Raw genomic sequence first — 22,921 nt, forward strand, 5'->3', positions numbered from 1 at the left:
GAAACTCTCAGAACCTCCCAGACTATGAAAACACCACAGATGACCCGCATTCCCAGGGACTTTTGAGCTCAGAGCTGGATGTCTGTGTTGAAGAGAAGGGAAAAGCCAAGTGCAGGGGGTGACAGAGGAGGAACGGAAGCCCTGCCGCCTGCAGGGGGCTTCCTGTTGTGGCTGTAAGAAGGAAGACCAGGCAGGGGATGGGCAGTCTAGATGCAAAGCTCTGGGGCTGAGTCAAGATGCTTCTAAACTTCAAAGTCAGGATTTCGAAAAGTACCAGACCTTCAGAGAAATGTTCCGTTTTAATCTTGCCTAATATATCAATACTTCTAGATCCCGTGATCAAACCTAGAGCTAGAACCTCCTAGATCGTACAACAGAGGCTGGAGATAAAAGAGGTACAGGGGACAAGCGCTGGGCTTATTTTGCAGGATGTCACAGTTCCTCTGGTTTTGTGCTGTCTGTCCATAGCATAGCCAAGCCCAGACAGGCTGGATGTTATCATTTTGTTTCTGGAGGCAAGAGAATTTCCAGAACCTGGGATTGGGCAACACTCTGGAGTATGAGAAAGCTGGATGTTTAGAGGTGGATGTACAGAGCGGGGAAACTGGGGAAGAAAGGCAGGAGCATCGGCTTCTGTCTGCAGAGGTTGATGTCTGCTTCGTTTGGGTGAACATCTTTGCTCGGCTCAGTGATGTCAGCCCAGCCTAGGAGTCAGGACCAGCCTGCAGAGAGCCTGTAAATTAAGAGCGGAGACAGAGTTGACATGAAAGTATGCACTGCATCTAGTCATTGCCCCACTGCCCCGCTCATCTACCTCCTTCCATTCCACTGTCCCTCCAGTGACACAGGATTAATGACGGGGAAAAACACCTTGTGACAATCAAGGCAGAGATTGGAGGGATGCAGTCACCAGTCAAGGAGTGCCAAGGGCTGCCAACAGCAGCACAGGTGAGAGAGACATGGAACGTGGCCTTCAGAGTCTCCAGGGAGCCCACCCTGCTGACACTTTGGTTTTATATATGTGTGTGTATATATATATATATATATTTTTTTAAGATAAATTTATTTATTTTTGGGCTGGGTCTTCATTGCTGCGAGGGCTTTTCTCTAGTTGCCGCGAGCAGGCGCTAGTCTGCAGTTGTGGTGTGTGGGCTTCTTATGGCAGTGGTTTGTCTTGTTGTGAGCGTGGGCTCCAGGGCACGTGCACTTCAGGGGTTGCCCTGAGTGGACTCATTAGCTGTGGTTCCCAGGCTCTAGAGCCCAGGCTCAATAGCTGTGGCCCATGGGTTCAATGGCTCCGAGTATGGAACCTGGGATCTTCCCAGACCAGGGATTGAACCTGTGTCTCCTGCAATGGCAGGTGGACTGTTTACTACTGAGCCACCAGAGAAGCCCTTAATATTTTTATTTATTTATTTGGCTGTACCAGGTCTTAGTTGAGGCCTGTGGGGTCTAGTTTCCTGACCAGGGATCAAACCTGGGTCCCCTGCATTGGAAGCACGGAGTCTTAGCCACAGGGAAGTCCTGACACTTTAGACTTCTGGCCTCCCGAACTGCTGAGAGAATAAATTTCTGTTGTTGTTAGCCATAGAATTTGTGATAATTTGTTACCACAAACTAATACAAGAGAAACTAATATAAGCCCTGTGAAACTAATACAAGAGAAATAAAAACACATCCTCACAAAAAGATCTGTGTGCAATGTTCATAGAAACTTTATTCATAATAGCTCCAAACTGGAAACAGCTCACATGTTCACTGACAGGTGACTGGATAAACGTGGTAAATCCATTCAGTGGACTCATACTCCTTAAGAAAAAGAATAAGTGACTGAGATAAACACCCATATGGGCAAATCTCAGAAGCAACTTGTTGAGAGAAAGAAGCCAGACACTAAAGAGAACATACTGTAACTCCATTTATATGAAACTCAAGAACGAGCACCCACTCCAGTGTTCTTGCCTGGAAAATTCCATGGACAGAGGAGTCTGGTGGGCTACAGTCCATGCGGTCACATAGTTGGACACGACTGAGCACGCATGCATGCACAGGAACAAGCAACGCTAATCTATGGCAGTTGTCTCTGAGGCAACATCATTAACTGGAAAGGGGCCCAAGGGAACTTTTTGAGGTAATAGAAACAGTCTATATCTTGATTGGGGTATGTGTTTCACAGGGGTACAAACTGGTCAGAACTCATCAAAATATACACTTAAGATCTGTGCATTTACTGGGTGTAAAATTTACCTTAATGGTAACTAAAAAAATCCAAAAATAAAAAAAGTGGGGAATACGATTATATGGACTTGAATGTATGTGAGAGTTTGTGTTTCCAGGAAAAAGGTAGAAAAGGGGAATTACTTGGTAATTACTTGGTAAAAGGTAGAAGAGGGTGATTTTTTTCCAAGATCAGATTTCAAGTCTAATCCAAAGTAGTTCAGATAAAGATTTTATTCCTACCTGTAGGGTTGCCAGATTTAGCAAACAAAAATAGGTGTCCAGTTAAATTTGAATTTCAGATGTATAATTTCTTGTATTACTGTATCCCAAATCTTGCATGAGACATATTTGTACCCTACCTATGATTCTGTCATATAGTGAGAATATGCTTGTAATCTGTGAGGTCCAGCCCAGGAAAGGCAGGTAAAGCCAGAGAAAAAAGGACTATCCTAGGAAAGTGAGTGGAAGTTCCTATAGTAGGTATAAGTTCAATGACTGATTGAATCTGTGAGAGCTGATTCTTGGGGACTAAAAAACAAAAAGGGGCTAGGGCATGCAGATTATGGTGTGTGGATGGATCTGAGTCCTCTGTGCACCTAGCAATGGGCTTTGCCTATAAAAGACACCTGAAAAAAATCTGATTTTGGTGCACATAATCTGGAGGACAGGAAGTAGAAACTATGGGTTTGGGATCACATTCACATTGATGCTATTTCCTGCAAAGCTTAGGCAGTCTACAAAGAAAGCTATTTGTTTAAACAGAGACTGCATGAGAGAAGATGATGCTTGCCTTCTAATCATCAAATCCCAGGGAAAACAAAAATGTTCTCATCGCTTTTTTAGAGGTCAGCTTTAAAAAGTCATATTTCCTTTCCATTACTCTCTAGTTCCCAGGGCCATGGTACTTCTGGGAATGTTGGTGTGAGGACACATTGTTCTTCAGTGAGCCTTTTTTTTTTTTTTCTATTTTTGGCCACACAGCACAGCTTGTGGGATATTAGTTCCCCAACCAGGGATCAAACTCAGGCCCCTTCAGCAAAAGCACCAAGCCCTGACCACTGGACCGCCAGGGAATTTCCTCAGTGAGCCTTCCTTAACCTTCATACTCAGTAGGGTGAAGGAGCACAAACCAGATTATAGATGGAGTTTTCTAAAGTTATCTTTTTCCTTATTGAGAACTGTGATTTCCTGATTCACTTGTGCTTTCTGCTTCCAAGGAGGACAGCAGATGTAAAAAGCTCAGGTGAGGGAGCAAGCCCTGGGGCTCTCTCTGAACAGCGGAGAAACCCACCAGGAGCTCAGGAAGCCTGAAGAAAAGAGGCTGCTTTCCAGGGCCCGCCAGAAGTATACTTTGTGATCTCTGTGGCTCCTTGAGGGGTCTTACTGCAGAAAGACTGTTTCTTCATGAGCAAGACCAGGCTTTTGTCTTAAAAAGCAAGCAAACAAATAAAAGTGAAGACTTCCCTGCATCAGGTGACCAGCAAGCACAATTTTGAAGGGAGGAGTGGATTTTAAGATGGAGATTTCCATTTATCAGGGACTGGTTTCTAAAATTCTGGCGACACTGTCATCTTTACTGAGAGCCTCCTATGTGCTTGGTATTGTACTTGATGGGGGGGATATGAAGATTATCAATAAAACAAATTCCTGTCTTAGGGAGTAAGACAGACCCGTGCATGCATCGTTATAATCAAAGCCAGTGGAAGTACCTGGAATTCCTTCATACCTAGATATGTGCTTATTTGTTTAGAGGAGAGAGGGACTGAGCTGGCCAGGGAAAAGGGCAGAGAAGATCTCCAGCTTTAAGACCTCGAATCCCTGCAGACAACAGTACCAGCATCCTTAGAAGGCAATTTTGACATCATCAGTTTTTCTGAATTTTTTTGGGAATCTTACACTTGTCTCCTAACTGTCCCCATAAGGCACTTATCCAAGTATTTCTTCCAGGCACATATGGTTGTCTCCACTGGAGAAATCCAGATATAAACAGTATTCTCATTCATACATTTTCAGTTAATTTTAACTTTCCTAGTGGATTAACTCCCTGGGAAAATGTTTGACTACAACTTCCCTTAATCCAGCTTTTATTATGATACAAAGACATACATGAAATGAGAGGATTATGAACACAGAGACATATCGATAGGGCCCTTAGCGTTGGGATTAAATTATCTCGCATGGGGAATACTTCACCAATTGTTTTACAGAGCATACGAAGGGGGTGCATTTTTGATGGAGAGGGCAACCTGCCTGCCTCATTCAGGTGATGGCCGAGATGAATTGCACAGCCTGGCATCCAGACATTTGAGATCTGGGAAGGTGAAGATTTCCAGTAGCTAGGTGACCCAGTGCAAATTTTCAGGATTTAAGTAACATCAGAAAATCTGATCTCCATGTCCAGCTATAGCAAATATCAGTGGGTTTTGCTGCCCAACATCCATTCATGCCTTTCCTGGAACCTGTTCTAGCGGTTTTTCTCTGGAGAATTGCTATCTCCCTAACTCCTTGTCCTATGTACTTCAGATGACACTGCTTTTGGCTCCAGGTGGCTCCAGCCTGACCAATTACAGCATTGCATTTTCCTAGTCAGAGATTTGGTTCAAGAATGGAGCCAATCAAAGCCAACAACATACAGTTAGACTTCGTGGAGACTACTGAGAGAGCTTTTCCACTAAGTTGATCCTGGAAGTGCCACTAGGCAGCCTGAGAATGAAGCCAGTGTGGAGACAAGCAATAAGGAGGGAACAGGCACACGCCATGCCTGAATTTAGCCCTATTGCTTTTAAAAATTATTTTCAAATGTTTATAAGACATTTTCTTTAAGCAGTTCTAGTTGGGTTTTTTATATTTGCAATAGAAGAAGCCCTGACCTGTACACTAGGTGACAGAGAGCAAGTTTCCTTGGCCCAGGTGCCGTGAATGGAGCAGGTTTAGTGGGCTTCAGAGGTCCAGGTAACTCAGTAGGACTTGGTCTCCAAGGTCTACACTAGTGAGTTCCAAACTTTATTGATGAACAACAGCCACCACAAACATATTAATGGAGCTCCTTACCAAGAAATTCTTGATCACACTATCTAGAGAAATGGAGGATAGGCAGGAATTGATGTTTTTCAAAAGTACCCATAACATTTATCTGTTGCAGCACCCCAAAATTTAGTAGCTTAAAATAACAATAACTGTGTCTGTTCACAGTCCTCGAGGCGCTGCTGACCTGGTTTTTCTGTTCGCTTTGCTTGGGATCCTGATGGGGCTGCTATCATCTGTCAACTCATTTCCTCTCTTGCTAGCAGTTGATGTTGGTTGAGGGTTCTCCACTAATCTAGCTCAGATTTGTCCACATGGTGGCAGCATCTGAATGAGAGAGAGCAAGAAGGAAGGAAGAAAAGGAGAAAAAAAAGAAACTGTGAGGTCTCTGAGGCCTAAACTCATAACCACACAAGACCAATTTTGTTGCATTCTATTGGTCACAGCAAGTCACATGGCTAGCCAGAGTCAGGAGCTGGGAAACTACTCTTCACCACCTAATGGGAGCAGCTGCAAAGAATATGTGGCTGTGTTTAATTTACCATAGTACTCAAGCTTCTTAAGCTTTAATGTAACAAATTACCAAAAACTTAGTGGGTTAGAACAACACAGATGTAATATCTTACAGTTCTGAAGGCCAGAAGTCCTAAAATCAAGTTATTGGCAGAGCTGTCTTCTTTCTGAAGGCTTTATGGGAATCTGTTCCCTTGCTTTTTTCAGCTTCTAGAGGCCACTTTTATTCCTTGATTTGTGTCTCCTTCCTCGAGCTTTAAGACCGAAAACAAGCATCGTATATCCCATCCCTCCCCCCACTTCTGCTTCTGTTGTTACATCTTCTTTTCTAACCCTCCTGCCTCCCTCTTCCATATTATAAGATGCTTGTGATTACAGTGGGCCCATCCTGATAATTTAGGATAATTTCCCTAATTTAAGATCCTTAATAACATTTCAAAGTCCCTTTTAACATATAAGGTGACTTACTGACAGGTTCTGGGGATCAGAACACGGACATATTTGGAAGACAGTATTCTGTCCACCACATTTGGGAATTTTATACCAAGGGAAACTGTCACACAATTCAAAGGATCCAGTGATCAAGTTTGGGTTACCTTGACAGGCTCTGAGAGCTCAGGTAGCCAAAGGACTGAGCTTTAGAATCAAGCAGACCAAGGTTTGGATTCTAGTTCACCACTGGGGGAAAAAAAAGAAACATACTGTGATAGTTGTGATTCAGTTTTATCTGGGACAAAATGAAAACTATATCCCAGGAGACAGCTTCTGTGATAACTCTGAGGGACTGCTCTGAAGTGGTAAGGGGGGAGATGAGTATATATATGATGATGGTAAAGAGGGATTCATGTAATCAAGTACACATTTTGGCAGAAGTTTGCTGTTAGTCACAAGAAACATATGTTTCCTTTTGAGAAGATATGAGAAGATGCAAGAAATTGGGCTTGTAAAACCTTCTCCTGAAAATATCTAACTAAATGAATGCCTGTTCTGCCAGTTTTTCTCAGAGCACAGTGCCTCACCCCTGATTTCCACCCTGAACCCCTTTCAGGGTAAGCCGCAGGGCAGCAACTACAGTGGCTTCATTCTTGCGGTGCCAGATGGCAGGTGATAGGTTTTAGTTGGCAGTGTCCGATCATGGTCATAAATTTGACCGTGGTTTGGGAGACATCTAGTGACTATTTTGTCCCACAGTGTTAAGGAACGGTTATTCCTAGGTCAGGTGAGGCTCTCAACATGCAAACTCAATGTGCTATTACCAGGCCAGGCGCTACTAATATAGTCAAATGTCTCTGAATCACAAGACAGTCTTACTAGTCTATTGTGGTCCAGGACACGATGCCCCCTCGTTGCTTTTTCTCACATCTAGAGTTACACTATATAACCATTGATCTAGTATAGAACTATCTATCTGGTCAACTGCTTCTAGTCCCCTGGTCATCATTTTATCAAACACTCAGTCACACACATTTGGTAATGCAAAAACAACAACTTTGTAAAACAGGAAAAATACAAATGATAGTAGTAATAGTAAGGTTATAAGTAAGAATTTAAGCCAAGAACTTCTATTAGGTGCAGCCAGTATATTCCCAGGTCATCTGACTTAAGTCTGTTCTGTGCCAATCCTTATTTTTAAGGGAAGTTATATACTGGCATTGCCCATAAGGCACCCAACCCAATTCCCTACTGCTGTTAGCTGATTATCCTTTGTATGATTTAATTGTTCCTGACATACAGGAGCCTTTAAATTTAAATGTCCATAGCCTGGTGTTAACCACATAAATATATACTGCAATTGTGGGAGGTTCCTTCTAATAAAAACAGGAGGTTATAGTTTTTGACTGAGATTTGACTCCGTATTCTGACTGAGCTTGAGTGATCCTAAAAGAAAATTCATTTTTATAGTAGGAGTCAGAGCAGTTATTATTAATTGGCCAGGTGAGGGGGTCCCACTTAGTAATATCAATACTGGCCTAAAGAGAACTATAATTTCTTTATTCTAGAATAAATTTTCCTAAGGGTCACCCGGTTGGAACCTTCGAGTGGAGAAATCCACTAAAGTAGGGTATAAGTAGTTGATCATAAACCAAACAATTAGGTTAAATTCAAACTCTGCAGGAGACTGAAATATGTTTGGTTCATAAGCAAAGGTATGAGCAATTATCAGAGTAATTGGTATCCAGGCCTGGTCCAGAACCTTGGGTCAGCTGTCTGCTTCAGATGTCATCTTCTTCTCATTCTGGTCTGGTAGTTTCTCCTCCACTTGAGTCCTGTTTTAAGGTGATTTTAAGGTCAGCAGTCCTTTCTATAGGCCAGTGCAGTGCAGGGGCCCTTTCTAAGTGGAAACATTGGTCCAAGAGGCAATTTCCTTAAGTTTCACTGTGTCTGAGCTAGGTAAGAGTACAGAGTACCTGATAAAGGTCTTTCCATCTAGGTTGGAAATAGTCCGTTCAGTTCAGTTCAGTCGCTCAGTCATGTCCGACTCTTTGCGACCCCGTGAACCGCAGCACGCCAGGCCTCCCTGTCCATCACCAACTCCTGGAGTTTACCCAGACCCATGTCCATTGAGTCGGTGATGCCATCCAGCCATCTCATCCTCTGTCGTCCCCTTCTCCTCCTGCCTCCAATCCCTCCCAGCATCAGGGTCTTTTCCAATGAGTCAACCTTCATATGAGGTGGCCAAAGTATTGGAGTTTCAGCTTGAGCATCAGTCCTTCCAGTGAACACCCAGGACTGATCTCCTTTAGGATGGACTGGTTGGATCTCCTTGCAGTCCAAGGGACTCTCAAGAGTCTTCTCCAACACCACAGTTCAAAAGCATCAATTCTTCGGCGCTCAGCTTTCTTTATAGTCCAACTCTCATATCCATACATGACCACTGGAAAAACCATAGCTTTGACTAGATGGCTTTGTTGGCAAAGTAATGTCTTTTCTTTTTATTATGTTAAGTTGATCATAACTTTCCTTCCAAGGAGTAAGCGTCTTTTAATTTCATGGCTGCAATCTCCATCTGCAGTGATTTTGGAGCCCCCCCAAATAAACTCCACCTCTGTTTCCACTGTTTCCCCATCTATTTACCATGAAGTGATGAGACCAGATGCCATGATCTTCGTTTTCTGAAGGTCAAGTTTTAAGCCAACTTTTTCACTCTCCTCTTTCACTTTCATCAAGAGGCTCTTTAGTTCTTCTTCACTTTCTGCCATAAGGGTGGTGTCATCTGCATATCTGAGGTTATTGATATTTCTCCCGGCAGTCTTGCTTCCAGCTTGTGCTTCTTCCAGCCCAGCGTTTCTCATGATGTACTCTGCATAGAAGTTAAATAAGCAGGGTGACAATATATAGCCTTGATGTGCTCCTTTTCCTATTGGAACCAGTCTGTTGTTCCATGTCCAGTTCTAACTGTTGCTTCTTGACCCGCATACAGGTTTTTCAAGAGGTGGGTCAGGTGGACTGGTATTCCCATCTCTTTCAGAATTTTCCAGTTTATTGTGATCCACACAGTCAAAGGCTTTGGCATAGTCAATAAAGCAGAAATAGATGTTTTTCTGGCACTCTCTTGCTTTTTAAATGATGTCTTTTCCAGCATGCATAATCTCTGGCTGAAGGTCATGATGCATCTGATCTTCATCCAAAGATAGATTACTGAGATAAGCTTCAGAAACAAATTAGAATGTCCTTTTATTTTACAATAATATAACAGTAAGGAACTGACTTGGAACTGAGTCTTAGGCAATAAGTACAGAGATAAATTAACAAAACCAGAATTTTTTTTTATTGAAAGATAATTGCTTTACAGAATTTTGTTGTTTTCTGTCAAACTTCAACATGAATCAGACAGAAGTTACATATATCCCCTCCCTTTTGAATCTCCCTCCTATCTCCCTCCCCATCCCACACCTCTAGGTTGACACAGAACACAGGGTTTCCCGAGTCATACAGCAAATTCCCGTTGCCTATCTGTTTTATATATGGTAATGTAAGTTTCCATGTTACTCTCTCCGTACATCTTACCCTCTCCTGGCCTCTCCCCATGTCCATAAGTCTGTTCTCTATGTCTGTTTCTCCATTGCTGCCCTGTAAATAAATTCTTCAGTACCATTTTTCTAGATTCTGTGTATATGCATTAGAATACTACATTTATCTTTCTCTTTCTGACTCACTTCACTCTGTATAACAGGTTCTAGGTTCATCCACCTCATCCGAACTGATTCAAATGCATTCCTTTTTGTGGCTGAGTAATATTCCATTGTGTATATGTGCCACAGCTTCTTTATCCATGCATCTGTCAATGGACATCTAGGTTGCTTCCATGTTCTAGCTATTGTAAATAGTGCTGCAATGAACAGTGGGATACATGTGTCTTTTTCAATTTTGGTTTCCTCAGGGTATATACCTAGGACTGGGATTGCTGGGTCATATGGTGGTTTTATTCCTAGTTTTTAAGGAATCTTCATACCATCTTCCATAGTGGCTGTATCAGTTTACATTCCCACCAACAATGCAAGAGGGTTCCCTCTTCTCCACACCCTCTCCAGCATTTATTGTTTGTAGACTTTTTGATGTTGGCCATTCTGACTGGTGTGAGGTGATATCTCACTGTAGTTTTGATTTGCATTTCTCTAATAATGAGTGACGTTGAAAATCTTTTCATGTGTTTTTAGCCATCCTATATCTTCTTTGGAGAAAAGTCTGTTTAGGTCTTTTTCCCACTTTCTGATTAGGTTGTTTGTTTTTCTGGCATTGAGCTATATGAGCTGTTTGTATATTTTGGAAATTATTCCTTTGTCAGTTGTTTCATTTGCTATTATTTTTTTCCCATTCTGAGGGTTGTCTTTTCACCTTGCTTAGAGTTTCCTTTGCTGTGCAAAAGCTTTTGAGTTTAATCAGGTCCCACTAGTTTACTTTTGTTTTTATTTCTGTTACTCTAGGAGGTGAGTCATAGCAGATCTTTGGTTTATGTCATCGAGTGCTCTGCCTATGTTTTCCTCTAAGAGTTTTATAGTTTCTGGTCTTACATTTAGGTCTTTAATCCATTTTGAGTTTATGTATGGTGTTAGGAAGTGTTCTAATTTCATTCTTTTACATGGAACTGTCCAGTCTTCCCAGCACCATTTATTGAAGAGGCTGTCTTTACCCCATTGTATATTCTTGCCTCCTTTGTCAAAAATAAAGTACCCATAAGTGCATGGGTTTATTTCTGGGCTCTCTGTCTTGTTCCATTGGTCTATACTTCTGTTTTTGTGCCAGTGCTATACTGTCTTGATGACTGTAGCTTTGTAGTATAAGCTGAAGTCAGGAAGGTTGATTCCTCCAGCTCCATTCTTCTTTCTCAAGACTGCTTTGGCTATTTGGGGTCTTTTGTGTTTCCATATGAATTGTGAAATTTTTTGTTCTAGCTCTGTGAAAAATGCCATTGGTAATTTGATAGGGATTGCATTGAATCTCTAGGTTGCATTTGGTAGTATAGTCATTTTCACAATATTGATGCTTCCTACCCAGGAACATGGAATATCCCTCCATCTGTTTATGTCATCTTTGATTTCTTTCATTAGTGTCTTATAATTTTCTGTGTACATTTCTTTTGTCTCCTTAAGTAAGTTTATTCCTAGGTATTTAATTCTTTTTGTTGCAATGGTGAATGGGATTAATTCCTTAATTTCTCTGATTTTTCATTGTTAGTATATAGAAATGCAAGTGATTTCTGTGTATTGATTTTGTATCCTACAACTTTGCTAAATTCACTGATTAGCTCTAGTAGTTTTCTGATACTGTCTTTAGGGTTTTCTATGTACAGTATGTCATCTGCAAACAGTGAGAGCTTTACTTATTTCCTGATCTGGATTCCCTGTATTTCTTTTTCTTCTCTGATTGCTGTAGTTAGGACTTCCAGAACTATGTTGAATAATAGTGGTGAAAGTGGACACCCTTGTCTTGTTCCTGATCTTAGGGGGAATGTTTTCAGTTTTTCACCATTGAGAATATAATGTGTGCTATAGGCTTATCATATACGGCCTTTACTAGGTTGAGGTAGGTTCCTTCTATGCACATTTTTTTGAAGAGTTTTAATCATAAATGGGTGCTGAATTTTGTGAAAGGCTTTTTCTGCATCTATTGAGATTCAGTTTAGTTCAGTTCAGTCGCTCAGTCGTGTCCGACTTTTTGCAACCCCATGAATCGCAGCACACCAGGCTGTCCATCACCAACTCCCAGACTTCACCCAGACTCACATCCACCGAGTCAGTGATGCCATCCAGCCATCTCATCCTCTGTCGTCCCCTTCTCCTCCTGCCCCCAATCCCTCCCAGCATCAGAGTCTTTTCCAATGAGTCAACTCTTTGCATGAGGTGGCCAAAGTACTGGAGTTTCAGCTTTAGCATCATTCCTTCCAAAGAAATCCTCTATTGAGATTATCATATGGTTTTTATGATTCAATTTGTTAATATGGTGTACCACATTGATTGATTTGCATATATTGAAGAATCCTTGCATCCCTGGAATAAACCCAACTTGATCATGGTGTGTGAGCTTTTTGATGTGTTGCTTAATTCTGCTTGCTAAAATTTTGTTGAGAATTTTTGCATCTATGTTCATCAAGGATATTGGCCTGTAGTTTTCTTTTTTTGTATTGTCATCCGTTAACAAAACCAGAATTTAATATCCACTAAAACCTGCTCTTTTCTCTCTATAATTGCCCTCATTTTTACCAAATATAGCTAAATTGAGACGAATTTGTTTGTATATTAAATCTGCTTTTAATAAACTTTGTCTGTTTACTTATATAAGTGTAATTGATGTAATAGGCTCTTTTAAATTGACTGTTAGGAAATGTTCATAAAGAGTTTCAGACTGAACTTTTTTAAAGGTCTCTCAGGGCAAGGAAAGCCATACCAAAGGTTTATCACAGACTTTGCTTTACAAATTTGGGTGAATTCCTCCCTTTTCAAGGTTCCCAAAATATCACCAGCCAGGAGGTTGCCTTCCTCATTCACCTGATAAGGCTATTGGGAACCTATGAGTTTCCAATTTCTGGAGGGCTCAGGTAAAGAGAAAAGATAAATGTTTCAATTCTGTTTACAAAGGTCAGTTCAGTTCAGTTGCTCAGTCATGTCTAACTCTGCGACTCCATGAATTGCAGCACGCCAGGCCTCCCTGTCCATCACCAACTCCCGGAGTTCACTCAAACTCATGTCCACCGAGTCAGTGATGCCATCCAGCCATCTCATCCTCTGCTGTCCCCTTCTCCTCCTGCCCCAATCCCTCCCAGCATCAGAGTCTTTTCCAATGAGTCAACTCTTCGCATGAGGTGGCCAAAGTACTGGAGTTTCAGCTTTAGCATCATTCCTTCCAAAGAAATCCCAGGGCTGATCTCCTTCAGAATGGATTGGTTGGATCTCCTTGCAGTCCAAGGGACTCTCAAGAGTCTTCTCCAACACCACAGTTCAAAAGCATCAATTCTTCGGTGCTCAGCCTTCTTCACAGTCCAACTCTCACATCCATACATGACCACAAGAAAAACCATAGCCTTGACTAGACAGACCTTTGTTCGCAAAGTAATGTCTCTGCTTTTGAATATGCTATCTAGGTTGGACATAACTTTCCTTCCAAGGAGTGAGCGTCTTTTAATTTCATGGCTGCAGTCACCATCTGCAGTGATTGTGGAGCCCCAAAAAATAAGGTCTGCCACTGTTTCCACTGTTTCCCCATCTATTTCCCATGAAGTGATGGGACTGGATGCCGTGATCTTTGTTTTCTGAATGTTGAGCTTTAAGCCAACTTTTTCACTTTCCACTTTCACTTTCATCAAGAGGCTTTTTAGTTCCTCTTCACTTTCTGCCATAAGGGTGGTGTCATCTGCATATCTGAGGTTATTGATATTTCTTCCGGCAATCCTGATTCTAGCTTGTGCTTCTTCCAGTCCAGCGTTTCTCATGATGTACCCTGCATAAAAGGTAAATAAGCAGGAAGACAATATACAGCCTTGATGTACTCCTTTTACTATTTGGAACCAGTCTGTTGTTCCATGTCCAGTTCTAACTGTTGCTTCCTGACCTGCATACAGATTTCTCAAGAGCCAGGTCAGGTAGTCTGGTATTCCCATCTCTTTCAGAATTTTCCACAGTTTATTGTGATCCACACAGTCAAAGGCTTTGGCATAGTCAACAAAGCAGAAATAGATGTTTTTCTGGAACTCTCTTGCTTTTTCCATGATCCAGCAGATGTTGGCAATTTGATCTCTGGTTCCTCTGCCTTTTCTAAAACCAGCTTGAACATCAGGAAGTTCATGGTGTACATATTGCTGAAGCCTGGTTTGGAGAATTTTGAGCATTACTTTACTAGCATGTGAGATGAGTGCAATTGTGCGGTAGTTTGAGCATTCTTTGGCATTGCCTTTCTTTGGGATTGGAATGAAAACTGACCTTTTCCAGTCCTGTGGCCACTGCTGAGTTTTCCAAATTTGCTGGCATATTGAGTGCAGCACTTTCACAGCATCATCTTTCAGGATTTGGAATAGCTCAACTGGAATTCCATCACCTCCACTAGCTTTGTTCGTAGTGATGCTTTCTAAGGCCCACTTGACTTCACATTCCAGGATGTCTGGCTCTAGGTGAGTGATCACACCATTGTGATTATCTTGGTCGTGAAGATCTTTTTTGTACAGTTCTTCTGTGTATTCTTGCCACCTCTTCTTAATATCTTCTGCTTCTGTTAGGTCCATACCATTTCTGTCCTTCATTGAGCCCATCTTTGCATGAAATGTTCCCTTGGTATCTCTAATTTTCTTGAAGAGATCTCTAGTCTTTCCCATTCTGTTGCTTTCCTTTATTTCTTTGCATTGATGGCTGAGGAAGGCTTTCTTATCTCTCCTTGCTATTCTTTGGAACTCTGCATTCAGATGCTTATATCTTTCCTTTTCTCCTTTGCTTTTCGCTTCTCTTCTTTTTACAGCTATTTGTAAGGCCTCCTCAGAGAGCCATTTTGCTTTTTTGCATTTCTTTTCCCTTAACAAAATGCAATTCCATTCCTCATACCTTCATTTATTGAAAACACCCTTTCTACTTTGCTACTATATACTGAAATGTTTCATTTATTATTTCTAGTAGCTTAAATTACATATTTAAATTAGAATCCACAACTGTTAAAACCTTACTTTCTAGTGAAGACTAAGAAGTAGGCAATTATGAACTATCATTTACATTTTCATTCTGTTAATTGGCAAACATAAATACCAGCAATAATTTCTAAAGAACTGTGCTCTTTTTATAGAAAATATCTCAATGTGGCACCAAATATTTGGTTTAGTTTCTCCATAAAAGAAAGTTAATTAATAATCATTAACTAATAATTATTATTAACTAATATTATTAACTAATAATCATTATTAACTAATAAATATTATTAACTAATAATCATTAACTAATGTTTAAGTTTCTTGTTTTATTAGAGAATGACTGAGATATTCAATATACTTTCATCATTTAACTTATTTAGCACAACTTTCCCTTGTGGCTCAGCTAGTAAAGAATCTGCCTGCAATGCAGAAGACCTGGGTTTGATCCCTGGGTTGGGAAGATCCCCTGGAGAAGGGAAAGGCTACCCAGTCCAGTATTCTGGCCTGGAGAATTCCATGGACTATACAGTCCTTGGGGTCGCAAAGAGTGGGATACGACTGAGCAACTTTCACTTCACTTCACTTAAAACTTAAAGTTGCCACTTAAAGGTGGTCTTCCCTGGTGGTCAAGTGGTTAAGAATCCAACATGCAATGCAGGGGATACAAGTTCAATCCCTGGAAAGGGAACCAAGATGCCACATGCCGCAGAGCAATTAAGCCTACACACCATAACTAAAGAGCCCTTGTGCCACAACTACTGAAGCCATTTGTTCTGGAGCCCACATGTTGCAACTGCTGACCTCACATGACACAACTAGAGAGTCTTGGTATGCTGCAATGAAAGATCCCGTATAATGCAATGAAGATCCTACATGCTGCAGTTAAGACCCAATGCATCTGAAGAAATAAATATTTCAAACTAAATGAATCTAGTCACAGACATAGAGAACAGACTTATGGACATGAGCAGGGGCAGGAGGAGGAAGGAAAAGATGAGATGAATGGAGAGAGGAGCATGGAAGCATATACACTACCATGTGTAAAATAGATAGCCAATGGAAATTTGCTATATGACTCAGGAACACAAACTGGGGCTTTGTAACAATCTAGCAGGGTGGGAAAGGGTGGGAGGTGGGAAGGAGTTTCAAGAGGGAGGGTACATTTGTATATATATGGCTAATATCATAAAGCAATTATCATTCAATTAAAAATAAATTAAAAAATAAATCTGGAGAGAGTATTTTTAAGTAGAGATTCCTGAAACAATTTTTCTAAAGAGTTCACCAAAAACCTCTTTCCTCATTTACATTTAATTTATAAAAAATTTCATTATACCAAGTTATTTTTCTTGCTAACAAATTTACAACATCTATAATAAAATCTCATTTGATTTTTATTAAGCCTAAGTACAATAAAGGTATACTTAATGTTGATGACTCTAAGACATGTATGTGTTAATTAAATCAACAAACCTTAATTCCATGTATTAATTTATAACTGAATATTTCATAGTTCATATGAACCTGAAATTCATCCTGGTCTGTTTCCTTTTATATTTCTGAGAATTTTTATAAGTGCTTAATTTGCAATTAAGCCAATTAACTAGAGCTCATTTACAAATTAATTTTGATAATACCATTCAAAGGTAAAGACATATGTGCACATATAGACAGATACAATCAGAGATCTCATAGTTTCATTTTAAAACTTAGTCATGAATCAGGTATTACAATATAAAACTCACTAGTTTATAACAATTGGAATAGGTTAAATTTTAAAAAGTCTCCTCCTTCCTTTTTTTCCCCTCAGTCTCAGGAATGATGATCTATGTAACTGTTCCTGAGAACCCTGGTCTCAAGGCATATTGAGAAGAAAGCAAGTGCTCCTAGAAGGACCTCTTCCTTCAAGAGTCAGAATTTTGAAGAGATGTTTTAACAAGCCAGTCTTCTCTTACAACTGCATAAAGGAGCCCATATTGACTATTTTCAGGGCAAAGTTTTCCTTTAATTCCCAATTAAGTATTTGTAAATTTAAGTTATGTATATACATAAACCTGGGGCTGGGGTGTTAGTCAGAGGTTGGCTTTCTGATACTCCTCGATTTTCTGTTTGAGAGTCTCTATTTCCCATCACTTCATGGGAAATAGATGGGGAAACAGTGGAAACAGTGTCAGACTTTATTTTTTGGGGCTCCAAAATCACTGCAGATGGTGATTACAGCCATGAAATTAAAAGATGCTTACTCCTTGGAAGGAAAGTTATGTCCAACCTAGATAGCATATTCAAAAGCAGAGACATTACTTTGCGAACAAAGGTCCATCTAGTCAAGGCTATGGTTTTTCCAGTGGTCATGTATGGATGTGAGAGTTGGACTGTGAAGAAGGCTGAGCGCCAAAGAATTGATGCTTTTGAACTGTGGTGTTGGAGAAGACTCTTGAGAGTCCCTTGGACTGCAAGGAGATCCGACCAGTCCATTCTGAAGGAGATCAGCCCTGGGATTTCTTTGGAAGGAATGATGCTAAAGCTGAAACTCCAGTACTTTGGCCACCTCATGCGAAGAGTTGACTCATTGGAAAAGACTCTGATGCTGGGAGGGATTGGGGGCAGGAGGAGAAGGGGAAGACAGAGGATGAGATGGCTGGATGACATCACTGACTCGATGGACGTGAGTCTGAGTGAACTCTGGGAGTTGGCGATGGACAGGGAGGCCTGGCATGCTGCAATTCATGGAGTCGCAAAGAGTCGGACACGACTGAGTGACTGAACTGAACTGACTGAACTGATTTCCCATTTTAAAGCTGAATTTGTCAGGGCTAAGATTACTAATAAAATTGTGTGGTAGGCCAGCAAGGTACTTGGTAGCATAAGTCCTCTAGGCATCACCCTAGAGTTGTTTTAGCCCCCTTACAAGGCTCAGTTTCTCCCTCAAGTGGTCCAAGACCACTGTGAATGCTCAGATCACTGAATGACCAATTCTTATACATGAATCCTGGATGAGCAATCTTATAACTAGTAAGTGTGTTTCCCTATGGGACCACTGCACAGTATGAAATCCATAAATTTCTCAGTTGCTGAGAAAGCTTTAACTGACTGAGAGGGATCTTGTCCCTCTTCTTTGGAGCAAAGCTCTCATGTAATATCTTCATTTTTATCCTAACATATTTTAAAGGCAGCCAAATTGAGGGAAAGAGTCAGATCAGTTAGTCTCTTACCTAACTACTCAGCCCAGACCACTCAGTGAATTTCAACTGAGCAAACCCCAGTGTCTTTCAACTTCTCCCCACTCAGTATCTTTCAACTGGATGGGTGTTTTCCCAGTGTCTTTCAACAGACTCCACCTCCCCTCACCAATATCTTTCAGTTGAGATGGGCAGGTACCTGTTATACGCCTCCAAATGAAACTCAGAACCATCAACCAATACAAGAGGGCCAAGAACCAGAACAGACTCACCCAAATTGTCTTGCATTTCCAAGGAGGTGAATAGGTACAAGAGGCCTCTGCTGATACCAATATGCCAGTTCCTTGTAGAGTTTAGGTAAAGGAGAGAAGTTCCCTTTAGGTCCCTTCATGGTCGTTAAAAATATGGACTGGAAAAAAAAAATGTGCGTGAAAGTTGTGAGTTCAGTTTCATTTGGGGTAAATGAGGACTATAGCCCAGAAGACAGCCTCTAAGATAACTCTGAAGAACTGTTCTGAAGAGGTAAAGAGAGAGGTCACATATACCAATATGTGATATTGGTCAAGCACATATTTTGGCAGAACGTTGTTGCTAGTCATGAGGAGTAGATGTTTCCATTGATGATTTTAGTGATTCTTTCTCTAGATATGAGAAGAAATCAGGCTCATAAAATCTCCTGACAAAGTCTAACTATCTGAAGGCCTGTTGTGCTACTTTTTCCTAGAGTACAGAATGCCTCATTCCTGATCTCTACCCTAAACTTTCAGGATGTATTGAAGGTCAGCAACTGCAGTGGCTAGAGACTTCATTTTTGTAGTGCCAGATTGTGTGACAATTTTCAGTTGACACCACACACCAGCTGTGTGAACCTGCACAAGTCATTCATCTTTGAGAATGTCTTCTGAAGTGTAAAATGGGGATAATACCTATCTCACAGGACTTGCATAAGATTTAAATGAGAAAATATACATAAAGTACTTCAGATAGTACCTAGAAAATAATAGACTTAATTAATGGTAATTATATTAGAAAGAGTCCTAGTTTAGGTTTTAAGAATTCGGAAATGTAGTTTCATATGTCCCCTCAGTCATGTAGGTAGAACTAAATTGGGAAGAGTAAGTGAGAAGTGACAGATATTTGGGGAAAAGATAAATATTTCTGGGGTTAGGGATTAAGAAGGAAAAACTTCAGGATTTAGGAGATATAGAACAAAGTGTCTACAGTATTGGAAGACACAAATAGATTTTATTTGTTTTGTTGTTGTTTTCAAGATTCAGAAGGATTAATAGGGGGAACTTTCAAAGCTTGGGGAAGAGAGAGAGGAGGAAGTACAGCAAGTGAAACCATGAAGGCCCCTATGGGTCTGCTGTGGGGCCCTCCCAGGTACAAATGCTTTCCATGTCACCAGTTTCTTGTCTGTAATAAATAGGCATCATTCAGCCTCTTTGACCTTCCCTGAATTCCAATGGGCAGATTCGAACAGTTGCTAATCAGGGAAGAGATAGATTGAAGAAAGAAAGGAGGAGCAATCAAGAAACAGTAGTGCAGTATGGGGCAGTTACTCCTTGGAAGTAACTTGGAAGTAACACTTACTCCTTGGAAGGAAAGTTATGACCAGCCTAGACAGCATATTAAAAAGCAGAGACATTACTTTGCCAACAAAGGTCCGTCTAGTCAAGGCTATGATTTTCCCAGTAGTCATGTACGGATGTGAGAGTTGGACTACAAAGCAAGCTGAGTGCCGGAGAATTGATGCTTTTGAACTGTGATGTTGGAGAAGACTCTTGAGAGTCCCTTGGACTGCAAGGAGATCCAACCAGTCCATCCTAAAGGAAATCAGTCCTGAATATTCATTGGAAGGACTGATGCTGAAGCTGAAACTCCAATATTTTGGCCACCTGATGCAAAGAGCTGACTCACTGGAAAAGACTCTGATGCTGGGAAAGATCGAAGGCATGAGAAGGGGATGACAGAGGTTTGAGATGGTTGGATGGCATCACCGACTCAATGGACATGAGTTTGAGTAAACTTCGGGAGTTGGTGATGGACAGGGAGGCCTGGCGTGCTGCAGTCCATGGGGTCGCAAAGAGTCAGACACGACTGAGCGACTGAACTGAACTGAGATGAATTTAAACCTAAACCACCAACAGGCTTTTCATCACAAAATTCCAGGTGCATGTGGTTACAGGAATATTTTCTTAATCTATACATTTAAAACTGTTACAAACCCATTTTGAATGCTTTGATTTTTGAAGACTCAGGAATAGTTCCATTTTTTGTTTGTTTATTTATTATAGGTTCCTTATTTTGCAAATATATTAGAACTGGCTTCAAAGAGCAGGCAAGTATCTTGTATGATATTTAGCCAATCCATAATAGGTAAATCTGGCTGTAGCTGCCCTGAGAGAGACAATGGAAATATTAACCACTCTTAGGGGGAGCTTGGGAGTGTAAGCAGATAGGGTAGGATGGTCCTTGAAGAAGAACCAGGCAAGGCTTTTTTGACCGAAGCTATTTGGTGATCTAGGTCTGGCCACAATGTTTGCCCCTGAGCAGGTCTCAGTAATCAATGATCTTAAGAGAAGAAAAGAATGAATAAACATTGCCTGTTATTAGGCAAGAGAAATTGTAAAGACTCCCAGTTCTCTTTCAATGACAAAGATTAAGCTGAAGTGCTCAACAACCAGATCTACTGGAACCTAAAGGATAATGATGTTGACCTTTTATAAACTATGACTTCAATCAACTAAAGCTTGAACTCTGTCAACCACCCAAGCCCTTTCATGAATATACTTAAAACTTCCCCAGTTTTGCAGTTCTGGGAGACACTGCTTTGCGGAAGATCCCCAGTGTTCTCCTTACTTGCTGCAAGTAATAAATCCTTCCTTCTCTCTCTCTGACTTGGTTGGGTCTTGTGGCTCAACACCCACCAAGAGGTGAACTCAGTATGGAGGCTCCTGCTGGCTCCCTCACTGGGCTTTAATCCAGTCACACTGTTATGAAACAGGGGCTCTGAAGAAATTACTTGGGTCACTAAGGTCAGAGACTCATAAAGTTCCAGCATCCTCAAGGAATCCTCACTCCCTTGACCTTAAGATTAACAGACTAAAGATAAAGGAGTCCTCTGTGCTTCCCACCTCAGGGGCAGGAAGAAGAGCAGAAATGCTTCAAGAAGGCTTATGCAGATATGTCTTGAAACAGACTTGGAAAGATCAATGATTCAGAATGAGGTAAGCAAACTTGTTGAGGCAAGTCCCATTCAAATGTTCAAGGCAGTAAAGTGGTCTGAGGTGTCCACAGAAGTACTAAGAACAATAATTAAACAGAATTTCGCAATCTTTTCCAAACCTTTTGCTGCCATGGGACTTTTCCTTCAAACAAGCTTCTGTCGGAGTCCAAATACAAACCCATGTGAAAGCAGGTTGCTCTAGTTTCAGAAGGGTCGGGGAGGGGTTGGGCACGGTTAAAAAAAAAAAAAAAAAGTCTATTAATAAAATTAGAAAATTGTAAATCATCATGGGAGAAAACCTTTGAATTCATATTTATATCATAGTCTAAAGAAACACTGATCAGAAAGTGAAGTTCCCCAAACCGACACTTCATTAGTTTTTAAAGTGAAGAGCTTTTGGATTTTAAGGACATTTTTACTTAAGGCTGGAGAAGGAAATGGCAACCCACTCCAGTACTCTTGCCTGGAAAATCCCATGGACGGAGCCTGGCGGACTACAGTCCATGGGGTCGCAAAGAGTCGGACACGACTGAGCGACTTCACTTACTTAAAGGCATGGGAATAGGGAATATGATTTTTAGTCACATGGAAATGAGCCTTGGATGGAAATTTTCAGATTTAAGGACTGTGTTCTGCAGGCCCGGGGCAATGAGTCCCCAGGCCCCACCAGGTGGCGCGCATATTCGGCATTTCCAGAACGTTTAGTTCTCTAACTCTAGGGTCAGACGGCCTGCCTCGTGCTTTGTAGGTTTAGGAAATCCGATTGGATGTCACGCTGGAGAAAATAACACTTCTGTTCTTCTGTTGTAAACTTCTTCCCTTTCACTTTCGTCCCAACTAGACAAATCCGCCTAACCTTGGTGTTGCCAAGGCGTCTTAACGTTTCAGAAAAGGAAGGGGTAAAAAAATCCCAGCCATTCCAAGCAGTAAGACCAGAAGAAACTTCTGGCGGCGTCTGGCGCACCAGGAGGAAGCCTGGTAAGCTGGAGACGTTTTAGTTTAAGGCTTCGCCAACCACGTGATCGTCTCTGGACTCAGTTTCTTCATCTTTAACATGGCTCTGAGCCATACCAGCCCGTGGCATCCGTGGCAGGGTAGTCGGACCAACCTCAGCTTAAGTTATATAATTCCTAGTTAAATCTATGTAAAAGTGGGATGTCATCTGGTATGGTTAAATGAAAACTTTCGTCGCGCCGGAAGTGTCACAGACAAAAATGGGTTTATTATTATTGCGTCCCTTCGTTAACTCATTACCCTCCGGAGGGATGCCCCCTCAGTCTGACAAAGTACCCATTTTCCCCCCTCATTCTTTTAAAATTCATATTCAAGGGAGGTTTTAGAACTCCAAGCTGAAACGTGTTAAGGGACAGATGGCCGTGAGGGGCCAGCGGCACTTCGGAAAGCGAGGGCGGTTACTTCACAAACGCTCCGTCAGGGCCTTTCTCCCTCCACAGCCCCGGCCCCCAGCCCTCAGACTGCGGCCAGAGGACCTCCGCCGCCCTGAAGGTAGCCTCCCACTCCCTACCTCCTGAGGTTGCTCCACAGGCGCTTCCCGGAGGCGCGCCCCGCGGCGGGGAACGCTCGGCCCCGCCCCCGTGCGTCACCGCGTACTAGCGCAGAGGCGTTTCCCGGGGAGTGCCGCGGTTGCTA

At 41.5% G+C, this 22,921-nt stretch overlaps 1 long non-coding RNA gene across 2 annotated transcripts; it reads right to left on the minus strand.

Annotated features, from left to right (window-relative positions):
- Positions 1-280: 280 nt before the first annotated feature.
- LOC138991221 (uncharacterized) lies at positions 281-22,897 on the minus strand. 2 transcript variants are annotated; one of them, XR_011467185.1, is made up of 4 exons: positions 22,797-22,897; positions 18,315-18,451; positions 5,432-5,571; positions 281-733 (listed from the first exon to the last, which is right to left on the minus strand). It is a non-coding gene; the product is annotated as an uncharacterized lncRNA (long non-coding RNA). The 2 variants fall into 2 exon arrangements; XR_011467184.1 differs by lacking the exon at positions 5,432-5,571.
- Between the last annotated feature and the right edge of the window lie 24 nt (positions 22,898-22,921).

The sequence above is a fragment of the Bos mutus genome, chromosome 16 (genome assembly GCF_027580195.1).
Source record: "Bos mutus isolate GX-2022 chromosome 16, NWIPB_WYAK_1.1, whole genome shotgun sequence".
Classification (NCBI taxonomy): domain Eukaryota; kingdom Metazoa; phylum Chordata; class Mammalia; order Artiodactyla; family Bovidae; genus Bos; species Bos mutus.